The sequence below is a fragment of the Bombus vosnesenskii genome, unplaced genomic scaffold, assembly GCF_011952255.1.
Source record: "Bombus vosnesenskii isolate JDL3184/JDL3185 unplaced genomic scaffold, Bvos_JDL3184-5_v1.1 scf7180000013272, whole genome shotgun sequence".
NCBI classification, from domain to species: Eukaryota; Metazoa; Arthropoda; class Insecta; order Hymenoptera; family Apidae; genus Bombus; species Bombus vosnesenskii.
In genome coordinates, this window is record NW_022882930.1 from 398,645 (window position 1) to 417,585 (window position 18,941).

Consider the following 18,941-nt stretch of genomic DNA (forward strand, 5'->3'; position numbering starts at 1 on the left):
ATGAGTTCTACACAGGAACTAATCCTATCAAATGCGAACACGAATCCCAGACTCTTCTATTTCACGCGTAAAAATTATCTATCGTCAAAACGAACGAATATCCGAATATACTGGATCTTCTAATTTTATGGATTTTGCAAAGCCTGACGTTTTTTCAGTATCTTCTTCGTACGATAATAAACGCACGGAACGTGACTCTCGATTCCCGAGACTTCGTAACGTCAGCATCCTTTACTCGAAATAAAGCAACGGTTCAACCAGGTTTTGAATTTCGTAAATTATGCAAAGCTTTGTATCTTTCATCGCTCATAACGATTAAACCGAGCATCTGTTTACGAGTCCTTGGGAAACTCAAAAATGTAAAATTACACACGATACATCAAAGTATACGAGATATTCAAAATATAATACTTTTATGGTATTTAGTGAACGAAGGAAATTTCGTAACTTCTATTTTCGAAATTATGTTCATAAAATTCTAATTCTTGGTAGCAGTATATAACGCGAATATAACACGACTCTCTAGCAATATGCTCGCTGCATGGAATTCTTTAGAAACAACTCGCTTTCGCGTTACCGATTTCGAAAATTCGATGCACTTCGAAGAAGCCGATTTCCCACGTTCGCTTGCGGAACGTTCCGCGGACCGGTGAAACTTCAAATATAATTTTTAGCCAGGAAGATGGAGTACCATTCGAAAGGGCATGGCGAGGATCAGCAACCGTAAGGATCGACTTTGGCTTTTCGGTTGGCTCGGAAACGACTCGCGAGAAAAACGAAAGAGAGATGCAGACGCAGCTGATCGGCTATAGATTTCAACGAAATAGAATTTCTTTCGGCGTCTCGAAAGTGCTCGTTGCAGGTGACAAATTCATCCTGAAACGACGAAACTTGAACCGGGAGGGCCTATACGCGAATCCTTGCCACGAACCGATCGATCGATCGTACCGACGATGTCGCGTCGGTGGCTGTTCCATTCGCGTCGACCATTTCGAAAATCGCATTTGTTAAAGTCTGCCGGTCTAGGGAGCCCTCTTTCCTCCGTTACGATCCGCAACGGCGATTGTTACATACTCGATGATACACGTTCCAAGGATCTTCGATGATTGCGGATAGCCCCGCAGCTTGTATTCGCAGGGAAAATGGCCAATTTGTGACCGAAAGATATACTTTTCTGCGATTTCGTTTCCTCTGGTTTTCAGGAATATAAGCATCGTGTCGAGATGTTGGCGAAATAATCGATTTGTGGACAGACGTAAAAACGATTTTCCGTTGGAGTAACGAACCCATCGAGGATCGAACGATAGTTGATCGTAATATTACAAATACTTTGATTTCTTTGAATTTTATAAAAATTGTAAAATCTATTGTAGATGGGAGAAATAACTTTGGCGCGAGAGATAGCGATAGCAACTAACGTTGACTCATCTTTATTTGTTATTAGTTTTATAATTATAGAAGCTTCGGATAATCTTAGGGCTATCTTTATCCTTTGTCAGCAATGTAATATTTAGTCGCTTATACGATCATTCACAGATAAATGAATCTCGCAGTTTTGCGACAACTAGATAATTCTCTAATTTTATGTAAAATAACTCGCGATCAGTAGTGTTTAATTCGATATTTTTCATCGCGGCGTTCGACAGACGCAACGAATGAAAAATATTACGCCGAGAGCTTCGTTATTAATTGGTCGTAATATTTTCCGACGACGAACAGCTAACAATAGGTCGTTAAACGTTATCGATGGCAAGCAAATCGCAGAAACAAAGAACGAAAGAAAGGGTAGCCTGGTGTTTTTCATAATTAACAATGATTTAAATAGAATTTGTTTGAAGATCGTTTGGCTACTAGACGGCGCGCGACTTTGACCGAATTCTTTTTCCTTTCCCGGGAACATTTTAATTGCTGTTCTTAATTGCAAGATCGCGCACTTTGGCCGCTATCCTTAATTATAAAGCTGCTCGACAGCACAAGCAATTGTATTAAACGGGGGATAGGGCAGAGAATCTTTTAAATTGCTTGCAGTGGAGATACAAAAAGAACGGCGTACACGATTCGCCGTAAACTCGGTTCTACTTTGTTCTCCGGACTCGTCGATTTACCCAGCCAGAAAGCAATGTTTGCAAATATTACAGTTGCCTTAATTTTCGCGCGGAAGCTTCACTTCATAAAGAAACCTATTAATTCGCAATCTTCGCGAAACTCTGTAAATTAATTTAATCGTCTGAACAAAGTCTGACATACAAATCTGTTCAAACATACGAAACCTGTGGTAAACATCCTTAAAAAGCTTTCGTTTACAATTTATACCTTTGAATTCTAACGTTACGCTTATCGCGATGATAATAATTTAAAATAACGTGTACGATTATTATTGAAATTGTTTGTCATTGAAACCTCAACTAAATGCGCCGAATGTCCAGCTGGACAAATTGTAAAGTAAAAATTAAATAATAAAATAAAATCTCAACTAACGAAACTAACCTGAACAAGAAACAATCGTTAAAACACAGTATCCGAATCCTGGCTCTCGACTTTAGACAACACATTCAAAACTTGTGGCTACGTTTAAAACGAATGCCGTAAAATTTCCCTTGCGTTAATTAAGCCTCTAAATTCGAGTACACACGGCTGTAAATCAAAGTTCTTTCGCGCGCAAAACACCAAACGCTTGGCAACGGTAACGTTTCATTTTTCGTAAAATTATCGGACGAATTTGGTAGCCCGGACATAGTCAGCCGCTGCTCCGAGCAATCTCTGTACAAACTCGTGCAAACGATCGTAAACTGTACTGTGACCTCATTGGGGGCGTTGACTTATCGCGATGTTGGTTATCGTAAAGACGCTTGTCGGGAAAAGCAGCGGCTTTTTTAGGCGCTTCTGTTCACCTGGTCGAGCCGACTCCACGGAACCAATCGAATTTCGATAAAAATTACGTATCGCTTGTCGAGCTGGCAGTGTAGCAGGTCGCGCGACGCGCCCAATCGATGAGCCGGAATCGCGATACAGTAGCGAGTTACGGGATTGAGACCGAGCAGAGGTTTCTGTATCGAAAATTGCGTTCGATGCTATAGCGAGGATGTGGCGAACGAAATTAAAGGCGAACAAGATATTGGCCTGTGTTATGTTGGTTCGCCAGAGTTTGTTGTGACAAGGGGATAAAAAATGATTCCTCGTTAGAAGATCAGGGGAAGGTAAAAGATCTCTATTTCTAGATGTATCGGTGATATATTTCTACGTTTTACGCCGAGTGTTCGTGACAATAGTCGGATAAAATACTATATGATCGTATTATTCTGTTGCAAGAATTTGTAAAACAAAGATAAATTCATTTGCGTTTTCAGCAACGAAGAGCAGAGTAATGGAAATAGGAAAGTGTAATTCAAACGTATTTGGCTAAACGGGAATTGACAAAGTGTTTAGCAAATCTTTGGTATAAGGACACATTCTGCGACAAGTATTCTAACAGAAAAGTGCTAGTCATTATTATAGTGCATTTCTTCGGAGGATTATTAAATTAACATGCAAAAAAAGGTGGTTGGAAGAATTTGTTTGATCATGTCCTTTATGCGATTTTGTTGAGACACTTGTTGTTTAATATCTACGTATGGATGTATATACTACGTCTTATGTACCAATGAATGAAACTTGTACGTTTTATACGGAGTTAGTCCGAAACAGTTAAAAGTCTTGATAAATGGGATAAATCTTCTCAAGGTGAAGTTTCGTTCTCTAAGGAACGCTTGATAAAGCACTCTTCGTGTAGGCCGTTATTTGAAATAAAACAAATGAACAGCGCACCACCAAATGCCCGCGAAAAGTACCATTTAATACTCTGCTGTCAAAAACTACGTGGCTTATGAGAGAAAAACTTAGCATATTCATCTTTTTCCAATTTTTCAAATATTCCAGTCAACGTTATCGATGTTGAAAAGAAAAAAGGAAAGAAATTGAAACGTCAAACCATTCGTGAAGATCAGGATAAACCCATTTCTATCGGCATAATGCAATATTCTTAAACCTATCGAAGAGATTAAGATAAAATATACATAAAATATGAGAAAATATATAACGCAAAAAAAAAAAAGAACATTTCAACAAAGATCAATCGAATGCTCAATCCACGTGCACCGTCGTGAGTTCATAAAATTACTATAAAAAATTATACGTCGGTCATTGTGATATTTCACTGTGATATTTCTAATGTTAACGCCGTGTGACGGAAACAAATTATCGAGGAACGCAATGTCGCGCCTCGATTTGGGCATATTTTTACAAAAAGGATCGTGCTCCTCTGGTTTCGACGGCACATGACCGCGGCCGTCGAGAATATTTCATCGCGCATCAATTCTCACTGAACGCTGTGCACCATTTCCATCGAAAAATAACAGAGAGGAACGCGTCAGGAAGAATAATAAAATAGAGGTACGAATCGGATATTTGAAGCTTTCACGCGTTAAATACATTTTATATTACGCGATCGCGCGTCCAGCCACGTTGTTTACACTTACAACGAGTGATATGCGGCCAGCTTAATCGAAAACAACCGAACCAGCCATCGGTTAGGAATAATAAAACGGGGCGAAATTCGAAGAGCGGCTATCCCTATCGGGTCGTATGAAAATTAAAAACGCCACGAGAACTTCGGCAAATGAGTTTTTTCCCCGATTCGTTTATTAGCGAATACGTTCGATTGCGCAAATAATGAAAAAAGTCAAGGACATGGAAATTTTATGGGAATTTCTTTTTTTTTTTTTTTTTGCAACGTCGCTGTTTCTCTATGTAAATCTAAAAATTCAAATAAAAGATTCACACACAACAGTGTCTATGTAAATCTATAGTTACATGTAAACGAATAAATCATGCAAGAGACTTCAGGTATGTGGTTTACAAATTACAGTTAAATAAATCAAAGAGTCGTGGAGTCTTTAGCGATCTTTGGGTTTTGTATTTTGCACGATCTACAGTTTCTGTGTTGTGCAGTTTGGTGATCTCGTGTGTAGTTGTAGGGATCTTTGAAAGCTTACGAGATAGCAATAGATGCCATCGTCGATTCAATTTCAAACACATATATCGAATTTTGATTTGCAAATTTCCCGTACTGTGTGAGAAGGAAACCGATGATGAATTGAAAGAGAATGATGAATTTCGTATTCTTAAATACTTAAAACTTAAAATATAAAAAAATTAAAATGTTGCAAATGGATAATTCTTGTCAAGTAATTTGGGAAGATTATAATAAAGAGATTACAATCAATAATCGAAGAAGCAGACTTAAAAGTTGCCACGTAAAAATTATAATAGTTGTAAAATAATCATAAAGATTATCCGCTCCAAGATATAAGCTAATTATTCAACAGGAAATATTTAAAGATTTGGCACAATCTATCCAAAGATTCAACATTTACTTCTACTCGTCTTTTCTTTCGATCGGATGTACACTAAATAGATCTTTTTCGAAAAACATTGAGATTCGACTAGAATATACGAAACTCCGAGTTTTTCGTTTTGTTTCAGACCACACGAGGATTTCCTTCAAAGAGAGTTCTTTTAGCGCGGCTTTCTTTCCATTTGCGCTAATTCGTGTCTTCAAGGAATGGTCGAAGAACCGTGGAATCCATACCGTGAAGTCACGCAGCCGGAAGTGCATCAAAATCCCCGCATACTTATCAGAGCTTCGAACGTTCGCCAACACGAACGGGCAAGCATACCACGGAGTTTGGATTAATTCGAAAATTCGCAAAGAACACGTGGAATTTCAAAGAAACTTCTCCATCAGACGGCGCGAAATTTTCAACCGTTTTACTTTTCTATCTCATTGTATAAAAATCCTGTTACAAAGTAAAAATATTACATTGCTCAAAAAAGGAAAGAAAGAGCGAAGATGAAACGGTCAGTTCTGTCCATGAAATAAAGCGATCGAGGTAGTTCACGCGAAGCGTTAGATATTGTTCGGAGCGAAACGATATCGATTTTTCAAATTAAATACACAAGCAAATACGAGTAACAACAACTATCAGTGATATTAATAAGCGACGTTATCAAACTTTCCTCATTTCAATTACAAACACATTAAAAGTTATATTAGAATCATAATTTTCGCTTAGAAAACTTCCGAATCGCTTCGGACACTTTAATAAAAAGAATTTACACATAAAATTAATTAATAAATTATGTGAAGCGCGGCTTAAAACTTCTGTAGACGGCTACATCGCGTGCATATCTCTCATATTACTTTACACCCACCATTATGTAGAAAAAATCATTTTATATTTCAATGGAAATTCTACCAGATACGTAACGAAATATTTCAGCATAATCGACGATCCTGTTACACGTTCAAAGTTCACAAACAATCGGTTTACATAGAAAGAGGAGCGTAGTTGACGCAGAAAATGACTGGTTTCTCTGTTTCGCGAAAACAAAAACCGGATTAAACGAATCGCTTCGTGAATACTTCCATTTTTCAACGTGTCAATTAACCAAAGTACTGTTAATTGCTCTCGATTGCACGCAATTTTATATTCCACAAATGTACCGCCGATAGGATACATGGGACAATAATGAATGATCTATGGGAGCAATACTGAAACGTCATAATAACAAACATTCATTTGCATTCTCGCTAATTATTTGAACAGTTGCGCGTGTCGCGAAACACAGCGAGACAGCCTCGTAAAAATTCAACCACGCAATTACGTTGAATTTATTATGGAATTCATTTTGCAGCGGTATACGATACGCTAATTCCCCCTGTACCTTTTCACGACTATCTTCTTTCCAATCCAACGATCAAACATTTGCTAATTATCAAACAAACATTCGCTTGTTTTAAGACCGACTTATACGTACTTTTGTATCATAAAATTTTCACGTCTCAAAGGTTACGATTGCTAACAATTTTCATGTAATATTTACGTTAATGAAATATACAATTCTTTACGCGAGATAAATTAAACGAAGTAATTTCATTTGAATGTCAAACTTAAAATGCCTCGTTCGTCGATTTCGAATATTTCGTTTTGTATACACGTTTTTTGTTTGAAATAATATCGGAAGTTCTCCTATAATGTTCTTGTAATGGTACAAGGAATACGCAGAAAATTCGATACATTCTCTCTTTAAGTTATAAATTGAAGCTTATTCTTAGTCATTCCGCGGTCGAAGTTACGCGTAACAGTATTACAGTTCTTCAAAAGGATGCTACAACTCTTCTAAATTTTCTTTTAACAACGTCATACTTGAAAGTAAATACACGATACCTGAAAATGAACAATATTTTTTGAAACCAATTACCTCGATGGGAAAATTGCATGGATTCCGGCGACAGTAAACGAATTAACATTGACAAGTCGTTGAAAAATGCCTGTAAAATGTGATGTGTCGTAAAAGAATTCTAATTTCAGAATCAGTCTTCGCGATACATTTGCCATTTATAGAAGACAACAAATTCGTCCACGCTGACATCGAATTCAGCGTGAAACATATGCTCGAATGGTTACACAGCGTAAGTGGCAAACAATGGACAGTTGGGAACGTTGTCAAAAACTTCACAGCACGTTGCAGATTGACAGTGCTACACGTTCCGCAAATAGTTTATGGACGATAACAGACATGAATATGAAATTGCACAGGGGAAACCGTGCTTCATGGTTTTCAAATGCTTCCTACTAAACACCGTGCAGATGTATCACACACGACGATCTCTAGGTATTCTGAAACCGTACAAGACGCTTTGCGACCAGCTGTCTATAGAGTTTGGATGAAATTTGCATTCTCTAGGCGAGATTTCTTCCCGAGTATAAATAACCGTGAATAAAACTTCAAACTACTATTTTTTTACTAAGACGTTTGTGACAATCGATTTAAAGATTTTTATGCAGATTTATATTTTTGAGAATAGAATTAAAAAAATAGAACCTCGATAGAGAATTGTTTTATCCACCAAATATTCGTGATTTCTTCGTACTACGTGCATTCTGTGCGTAGTTTTGACCTTTGTAATTTCTTACGAAACGTTTAAAAATTCATAGTCTAGTTGCAATTAACACGGTTCATTATCTTTTGTGTTAAAGCTTGGAATTTTCTATCTTTCGAATTAGATCTGGATTTTCGTCCAGCTTTGCCAGCGAATGTCATGTTGACTCGAACAACTGTTTCAGACTTTCTTCTCTGATTTTAGATTAAACGGGGTTAAATTACGCGAAGCCCTCCAGGTATATTAACAAATTTGCGAGGATTATAATCAAAACGAAATTGAGATTTTCTATTATAGTAGAACGTAGAGATATTCTTCTGAAATCTAATTATACCGAAATTTGTTGTCTGAATATTTTCTAATTTTACTATCAGGTGGTAAGTAGAAAGAAGTATCGTAGTATAAACTGCTAGATTCAAAGATAGAAATCTTTTAAATCTACAAGACAAATCAATGAAACTTTTAAGATGTTATAAACGTTCGAGAATAGCGAAAATAGATACTTGGAGAAATTAAATAAACAGACTGTCTTCGTTCGATAAGATTAACCGACACATAAATTCTTCAATATACTTCGCATATATAGTGTTATTATAGAAGTTATAAATTAGTGTTACATTGTAGATACTTTAAGAGAACACAGCTATCGCTGATGAAAACAGAACGCCGATAGTTTTCTGTTTAATTTAAAGTTCAGCAGGCGATGACAGGCTGCTGATCGCATGCAGTCCTTGCGAGGCAGGTGAACCTAAGTCAAAAAGGACGCGCAAGGTGCAGAGAAAAAAATCTTTACAAAGACAAGAGAATCGGTCGACGAGTGTAAGCGGACGGACCAATGAGTGTGAGCAAACGTCTCTTTTTACCTAACGATAAAATAATAATTCAACCTGCCTGCTGACGTAGTAGTCATCCGCTCTATCATCCCTACACATATTTATATAATTTTTAATCTATGATTAAAAGATCTCCAATTTACTTTTCGTTTCTTCTGACAACGCGGTAGATACGAAGCTGGTTAATAAAAAGAAAAAAAAAGTGTTGGGGAAGTTGCAACGCGGATGTGAAGAAGTTTCTCGCACGCGAGGAACAGGTAATGAGTTAACAAATTATGCACGGTGGACGGTGTATTTCGTCGAACGGGGGAATACTAAAAATAGAAACAATGAACTAAAATTAAGGGAATTAAAGGATACACGCATTCCACGCCAGACGAACTTTTTCAGTAAATCCTTTCCCCTGGATAATTAGGGGAAAAACTTTAACCAAAAAATGTCCGACTAACAGGATTCGTTTGCTGCCGTGGAAATGGTCGCGCTGCTTTCTTCCTGGCGCAATTTTATATTCAATTAAACCGTGTTAATCTTCGAACAGGCTAAACCAATTACACATTGCGAACTTCAAAAATAGCGCAGGTGCGTACGAGTTATTTATCATAGGAAATTAAATTATCCGCGAGCAGGAGAATGAAATTTCGTTCTATCTCTTTTTTTACACGCTGTGCGTCAACAAAATTCAGATAAAAACTAAAATAATGTGTAATTTATAAAAGTACAATTATTCGTTCGAAAATAGCGGATATTCGAATGGAAGAAAGATCGATAAAAAAAATATGCCAGTCTATTTTTCACAAGTTTAAGTTGCACGGCACTTCTGAAAGAAATAAACTCCAGAAAATATGCATCAAATATAAAGTCTCGATATCGTTGAAATCCTATAAAGGATGAATTATTCCTTTCGTACCATTTAAATGCCGTGCCTACTTGATCAGCAGTTATCCCTTTTATCTGGCAAACTTTATAACCCTTTCTTCTCCTCTCTCTCTCTCTCTCTCTCTCTCTCTCTTTCTCTCTCTGCGTTTCTTCCAATTAATTTATTATCGAGTGTAATTCAGAGAAAATGCTGGAAAGGAATCGTGGGTCGGTGTTTCGCCGCTTTTATCTCGTCCAATTAGCCGACTTTTCGATTACCCCCGGACCTCCCTTACTTGCAATTACGTCAGATAATCAGACTTCTTTTCTACCTACGGAATACGAGTGCAACGTGTAACTGTAGAGGCCGTTATAAAAACGAATAATATTCGGTATTCTAGACGAATTACATTAACACAAATTACCAAGTTACAGATGGAATCGCGATACGCCAACTTTAAGTTTTTCAACATCGTCCGACGATCTAAATTGTTCCATTTACTTTTCGAATCGATAACAAGCTTTCAGCGTTCTACGTTTAATGATTTTAATGGCTTTAGAATCGTTAAAGAATAATCCTCGTTTACTAGGAATGTAAATTATGTAATTTCATTATGTGCGCTGTTGAAGAATAATTCTCTTCGTTATAATATCCGGCTACTTTATGCTTTGCAAATGAATTAATAAAGTAGTTATAAATAATGAAAGAACGAAATACGGTTGATTCGGTGTTAAAGGGATATTTTAAATTCCGAACAAGTAAAAGAAACGCAGAGAACGTAAAATTTAATTGAAACGTAATTTGAATATAGTAGTGTTTTTATAGGGGAATTAAGGAAGGTAATGGATTACCGTATTAATATCTTATAGAACATGTTCTGCTCTCTCTTGATTAAAAGTGCCACTAACAGTAAATGTAACTTTGATATATCAAATGAGTGTCTATTGCTGCGTTATAATTATCTTTTTATCACGACCTATCCATTCTTTTATTGTAACGCATATTACATTTCTAAGAAATGTCGATTCTCATAGGCCGAAATTTTTAAATTACAGGCACACCGAAGGATTAGTTTTGCTTTTAAGAAATGTCAAACGCCATCACAGCGTTTAAGATAGCAGTGAAGATATTGTTAAAATTTGGAAGTAATATTTATCCAGTCCGTTTTCTTACCAATCGCGTTCTAAGGCTAAACTTATCGATTTTAGACTCGTAGTCTTCTGAATTGAAATTATCTCACCCACCTGTAACACAAAATAGAACGAAAAGTTATTAACAGTTCTTCTCCCTATAAAATCCTTTTATCGTTCAAAATAAATTATTTGACAAATCACAGCAGCCATGAAACGCAGTACGCGATAACGTACAATATACTGAAAGCTGAATAGTAGAAATAAATGTTCGAAAAGACGATTATACGTATATAAAAACTAAAAGATTTTACGGATAAGACGTTTATAAATAATATAACTTCGATATCTTTATGCATAAATATATTCATATACTTCGAGAATTTGATCAATTAATAGATAATACAATGAGTAACGTAGTACGTAATAATATTACAGATCATTCGAAAAATTCAACGCATACTTCTCTTTAATTTCATCCTGACTGAATAAAGAAATAATTGGTGGATCAAGAACGGATAATCTGTTCAACATTCTTTGTAATCTTTAATCCGTATCAATTTATTTTCACTACATTCCGCTCTTTTTCTCTAACAATGAACTATCTCACAGGTTCTTTCTTTCATCGAGTAGCTTTGATAGCAAATATAACGATCCAATCTGAGCACAAAATATTAAAATAATCCTGAAATCTCTTATTCGATTGTTACGTTCCTAACATCACACAGAAGAACTTTTTTATTAAAATACAACGCATCATTAAATAAGACGAGTTACTTTCAGTGCAATGTTTCATTTCTTTTGAAGATCAATTATGCTTCGTAATAGATTCATTGATTCTTTTATCAATTTTTGATCTCGTCATTATAGAAACAGATAGCTAAAGAATGTGACCCAGTCGAGAGATTACGCGAACAAAAGCGCGCTATCGTTCGATTAGCGATACTTTTCGAATTGAAGATAATATAGAAGAGGAGTTCGGTATTAAAAGTCGTTTGAAATTTAACAAATCCCCCGGTATCAGACGAGCAGCTTATGCAAAAACTGTCACATGATGTATGTACACCGCCACGTGACACGCATGCAAAATTCATTCACTTATCTGCATAAATTTCTGTTATCTCGCCACTGGCAAAGGTCACACGACTGTTTAACATAACGTCAGTGCGGCGGCGGCAAGGGACGTCAAAAATTCTTCAATTACCCAGAGGAGAAGTATGCAAATATTCACTGGACGAGCCTCTTCGCTTGCAAAAATGTCTAACCACGAAAAGAGAAGAAAGGGAGAAGAAGATAAAAAAATGAAAAGAAAAATTGACCAAGCAGCTTGAAAATACCATTGACCAGCATTTCGTTCGTTCACCATAGAATCGAGAACGTATTCTCTTAGTACCTTCGATATTTGCACAGGTTTTTAATAAAGCAGTTCGAAGCAGCCGAGAAATAAATTCCGAAGAAACCGTCGTTTTTCCGCAAGAAGATTATTGCTTTGGCCGATTTTCCTTGTTCGACAATGCGATCGATATCTCACCGACCAAAAAAAGCTTTTTTTTCAGTCGTTTGTATTCTTTTTTCTTTTTATTGCTTCTTTTTTTCTTTGCCACTTCCCACTACGCATCGAGATACGGTACGTCGAGTCACAGGCAGGAATATTCAAACTTTTTGCAGCCCAAATTCCATCCTTTTCCATCGAGGCTCCGACATTTGTCAATACGATATCGCTTTTCGATTGGGTCGGGTTCGACCTTTTGTTTGCGTCGAAGTCAAAGAGAATTAAAATGATTCGGGATGTGCGCTGACCGCTGGAAAGTTGCATGGGAAATTTCCGTTTGGGAACCATTTTGGGAATTTGCAGAACGATTTCAATTTGATCTCAACTGGGATTGATATGGGATTCGTCGTACTGTACAAGTTCGTGTTTAACTCCGCGGAGAACCAGCTTGATCCGGCAGATTCAAGCAAAATATTTTTACAAATATCTTTCGATAAACATATCCCTTTATATCGCTGGGAATACGAGAAATTTTGATACCTGAAAATGTATTTGCTGTTTGTAATGTACGATACCGCTGTTTTATACATCCACCGATGGGATCCAGGAGATGGAACGATAAAAGACACATCGTCGAGATTGATTGACCGCTTTTACAAAGTTTTCCCTTTTAAGAAACTTTTTCTTACGAATACCTTTTACACTGCCTCTAACGTTACACTTTACATAAAGATGATGTTGCAGTTACGCTACCAGCTATAACGTATAACGTTTCACTTTCTAACTCCTAGTTAAATTACAACAAAAACAGTCATTAAATATTACCTTGTTTCTTGTGTAAATTAACTACGCCATTATCTCGCGTCAAGCTTAAGTACAGAATCGTGTTTTCATTCTCGTTGAAGGTTCCCTTAAACAACCTTGATAGGCAAGACATTTCATAATCGAGAACACAACAGTCCCTGTAATAAGTTACAACGTTTCACTATTAAACGCTACGGTGCGGTGTAACGAACGAAAATTACATTTATTAAAAACACTTCCTTCTCATTTTAATTCCGCAACTAACGAACAAAGAAGGTCATAAAGAAAAGGAACAATTAAACGAGCAGACTATAGGCACCTGTGCACGTTTGCGCTAAATTAGACAAAATATTTCAATTAAAATATTCGTTCTCTCCAAAACTGTCCGTAAATAATTCACTATACCTGTCTCCCAATTGAAAGTTTCACCATGAAAATAATTCCCAATGCATTTATTCGAAATTACTCGAATTATTATTCGAGAAATAAAAAAATTCTCAGACTGAAATAAATCTCTATTTAAATTCGTGATTTAATTACACAATTTTCATTATAAAATAATTCATGAAACAACAATTGTATCCATAACAATATATATTTATGTAATTTTACATCACGTAATTACGCGCAGAGCCCAAGAATGATAGAATTCCGAGCGTTTCGTTTCCTCCATGGATCATATCGTTTTAGTTAATATAACCAGCGGCTAGAAGACATTTCATAACCGATATCGTCCAGTTGTATCGCGTCCTCGAGCGCTATCATTTGCTATTCCAGAACCAATTTCCTCCATATAAAAGGAAGAACCGTGCGAGTTTTACTTCAACGTTCGCGTTCAAGTACCGAGATATTCAGCGAAATCTGCCACGGAATAAAACACGCGTCACATGGATAAGTTTCACGACATCGCGCATCGCATCGGGTCGATAATACGATCTTGTGAAACACTGTTACCAGGAAAAATCGTACATATTCGTATGACTCGAAGGTGATCTAATATCGCGCAACTGCTTTGATATAAACAAGACGCGAGTAAGTGTGATCTTTGTAAGGATATCACGTAGTTACGCGCTACTCGAAATATATGGTTCAGAAGAATCGGAAATCGTTTAGTTTATCGCTTCAGCTCAAAATATATTAGTTTTTATAATATATACAAAATTGATAAATTGAAGTTAATTTACATTAATCGATGGCAATTAACGAATGCTTTTTCTTCTTTAATCGAATCGATTTATATTGATTTTCTTTCATTATTATTAGTATGACATATTTGTAATTTGTAATTTTTCCTTTATTCCTTAATTTATTTCTTTTTTCATATATGCGACATTAGGAGTAAAATTTAGAAACTTGGCAAATTACGCTACGGGTATTAAATTATACGACTAAACGATAGTAAAAATCCGTTTGATCGATCGAAGACGAACCGACGATCAGTCAATCGAGTATAAATTATTTAGAAGTAAATTTTATAGAAACTTCTTAAGTCTCGTTAAATTGTTATACAACTGGAATATCGATAAATCGACCACTCCCGTCGCTCATATTAAATGTTAATCCAATAATATTCAATAATATTCATAATAAATTCAACGTAATTTCTTCGAGTAATTACAATAATCCTTTCGTTTCTTGCGTTCGAAACACGTTGTTCGATTTATCGCCGATGTTTAATTAGAAACACGTTTCGTTAATATTCCGAGCACGAACACGATAGAGCTTCGGACGGAAAATAAGAGGAGCAATTAAAGATCTATCCACGTCGAACTGTCACGCGGCCCAACACTTTACAATTGAGAGACATCGCGAAACAACATTCGAAAGAGATTTATTGCCGGGCATGGTACAGCCAGATGCCTGTAAACCTTCAGCCCGACTCGAAAATAGAGAAAACTCGTTCACTGCGTGTCGTCACTCTCATTTTTTCATCCCTTCCTGTTCCGCGTTTTCGCTGAAAACCAAAAGTTGGGAAAATATTTTTATCTACGATCCATCACGCCGGATCTAACGGGAAAAAAAACACAAGAATAAGCAGAAATAATGAGAAAATAGGTATCTCGTGTACTTCGACCTACGCGTGTGCACTTAATCTTTTCATCCATGGATTATTATCGCGGTTCTTCGAGAAAATTTCCAGTGTAACGTAATTTAGAAATAAGACCGACGAACACACTACCAGTTTTCTTTTTCCTTTCTTTTTTTAAATTTTGGTTCAGAAAACGAGGATGGAACAGGGAGGAACGTGGAACATAGATCTTAGTTACACAGTCGGCAAAAATGAATTCCGAGATTTCTCTTGGGGCAACCCCTAGAATTCTGCCACTGAATGAAAAGATAATCTGTGCAAAATATGGAAATCGCGATTATTCGCCTATCAGTGAATTTCCTCGACCAAGTAAAAGATACAACGTCGATTCGAATACGTTAGTTATTATATAACAATTGACGTTACTTGAAACCCTTATTCAGAAATTATTATTCGTTTATATCTGTGCAGGAGGATTTCTGTCGCTCTTTGAACGAGTAACCGCGTCTCTCATTTTCCTCCGACGAAAGGCTTTTGCACATCGACGCACGGAATACCAAAACTGAAATCGCGTACAGACAAACGAAACGTTCACGATCAACGGAACGAGTCAACGCGTTTTTCGCATTCCGCCCACGCGACCAGCTCAATTAACTGCAGTATAAATCTAGCGTCGAGTTTTTGTCCGGTTTCCGTCGTTTCACTCTCTCTCTCTCTCTCTCTCTCTCTCTCTCTCTCTATCTATCTATCTTTCATTCATCGTTCTCGGTTTGATTCGATATCGGCAAATATAAATTTATTCCGGGTTATGATAAGATGCAGACAAACGGGGATTTTTTTGATAAATAATCGTACGATATAGAGAAACTGATATTGAGAAGCGACTCGACGTCGTTTCCATCGGATGTTCGAGTTGGAAGCGCGGTAACAACGAGCGAACACCACCGCTTTCACCAGGGTTCTCGATATTCTCCGAGTGGATTTTTAACCCTGCTGAATCCCCCGGAATTAATTAGAGACCGGCAGGGAAATCCTTGTAAACAAGGGAGGTGTAATATTTCTCTCTTTTCATCGTGTCCGTGGTTTCAAAGTGAGGCGAATATTATCTTTTCCCTCCAACGGCGGATACGACATGAAAATTCATGGAGGGATTATTTCCGTGGCGGTGCGATTTAATGACTATTCGCGGGCATATTTTCCACGAGAAAAATAATACCTGGAAACCGGCGACTTTTTGTCCCGCAGATATTTGGAATAAGATTATCAAACGCCTGGCTACGTCGCGAGTACTTTCTCCCTCCCTCTCTCTCTCTCTCTCTCTCTCTCTCTCTTTGTTCGTTTCGATCTTGTAAATTTATCGACTCTCATCGTTAGGATAAGAAGACAACAGAGAAAAATCACGATAAATCACATCTCTGTTATTTTCTAATTAATTCGTGCAGCGAAACGCGAATATATAAAGCAAGCCTAAACGATACAAAAAGCGCAACTTTCCCCTAACTTGCCTACTTCTATCCGACAGCTGTCGCTTCAAAGCAGCACAAAGTATATACTTTCCGTAAACTTTCGCTGATCGGTGCGTTCCTAATTTAGTTCAAGGGTTCAGAAGGGGCGCAGCAAAAAGCATTTATTCGTTGGAAGCCTGTAGCGAGTACGATCATCGACTCGCTGCTGTAGAATCCAGGAATAATTACGAAGGTCCACTAAACTAAACATACGCCTTGCTTATCTTGATAGCTAGAAGGGAGTATTTTAATTTCATTATTAGGGGGGAAGTTTGTTCTTCCTTATAATGGGATATTTTAATTGCATTATTACTGAGAAAACTTGTTCTTCCTAATAATGTAATTATAATATTCTGAAGGTAAAGAAATATACAAAATTGCACTTGTCCTTTTCTCCGTTGTTCGTCTCCATATGAATTAGCAGGAGGTTGAAGAGTGGAAATCAGATGAATATCGTTCAATTACTTCCTGCCGATTGCGATTTTTAGACAAATAAAAATCGGACGATTGTAAAGAATTCAACATCGGAAATAATCGTAATTTATTAATTTTTCTCGACGTCTGGGAAAATAGATTGGTGAAGAAATTAGTAGTGTTCGAAGTTTGTAGAGAAGAAAAATATCGAAAAATATAACCTAATTAGATTCAGACGAATGAAATATACAGTTGTAAGTATCATACGATTGTTCTTGTTTAATGAATCGAGTAAAAAATTACGCGATGAATAGTAGATATATAGACAATGGTTACAGAAAATATTAACATACAAATTTTAGTAGTCACGCGAGGTACTAAACTGCGCTAAAAGTACTAAACTAAATGATCAATTAATTAAAATGTAAATGCTGTAATAAATACCTCTTATAGCCATAACTAATTTATCGTTCAGTGTAAGTATTGCATATTTCCTTTTCCTAAAGCTTCGTTAATTTTAGATCGATTCATTAAAAATCGTTTAAACTTCGACTGCTTGTATAGAAATGTTTACCAATGTCTTTATCCGTCGACGATTGGTTTCGTTCAAAAAGAGGAAGAACATTTCTCCATTTCCGACTTCGGAATCGGACGATCTATAAGGTGGTTGGTAATTGGTGGTACAAGCGGAAAGGGGGTGATTCTACGCGAAAAAAGAAGTCGAAAATATAGAATAAAAATTTTTTTTTTAATTTTTCCATCGATACAACGATCTACAATGAGATCCGTTATAACGAGACGCGATGAAGTGCACGCGTACCGAACGAAAATTCAAAGTCGATTTTCTCGAAAACAAAGCCTCGAACGAAAAATTTTTATTCTATATTTTCCACTTCTTTTTTCGCGAAGAATCAGCCCCTTTCCGCTTGTACCACCAGTTACCAATCACCCTGTATATTACGTGCGATTATCTTATACCAGAATTAATACGACAAAAGTATCAGATAAAATCTTCCCATCCTCGTGCACCATTATGAAAATATCGTAGATATTATCCACATACATTTCCTGTTCAGTGCTTTCGACATCAAACAAATTTCCAACTAAAAATCCCTCGATGCTCTCCTCTGACAAGAAAAATAAGCTTTCTATAGTCACGGAAATAAAGAATTTACGATATCCAAACGGTCATAAGATACCCAACGATCTATCGTTCTAACGCAGTTTTATTTTCTCCAGCTTCACCCGAGGCAATCTCCGAACCACTGTGTTTTTACCTCGTTCGAGCCTTTTCTTTCTCGTTTCGCTTCTTTCTCCTGAGCGAAAAAGGTATGACACGATCGAGACAGATTTAACGCGTTGAATAACCACGTTTCGCGGCAGAAACGATCATTTTTTCGGATACCTTTTCGAAAAATCGAAAACGCCGCTACCGTAGCATGGGAAGATAACCGAATATAACGCTGTTATCAATAGGTGGCTGGAAAAAAAAAGAGAGAGAGAAAGAAAAAGGAAAAAAACAGAGGCAGGAGAGTTCAGCAACATTCAGAAGTGCACCGATGGTATCGTGCGATGCATCAATCTGTGGTCACCTTTCATCGGGACCTGCGCAGTTGCCTGTGGATTTTTGCCGATCGACGAAAAATCGTCGAAAATTCGTCTGGAACTCGATAACGGCGATTTCACGCTTTGCGCCCCGAATGATACTTTTCCAGAAAGATCCGGCAAACTTTGTCGCGTTTCATCGCTTCATGTTTTGTCTCTGTGGAGAAAATTGGTGTTTCCCGTAGAACCAATGTTTCGGTTGAAAATATTACAGGAAACGTTTTACTTGCTACGTTTCAAAAGATATATCCTAAGAATTTTTATTTACTTTTTACGCTTTGAAAAAAAAAAT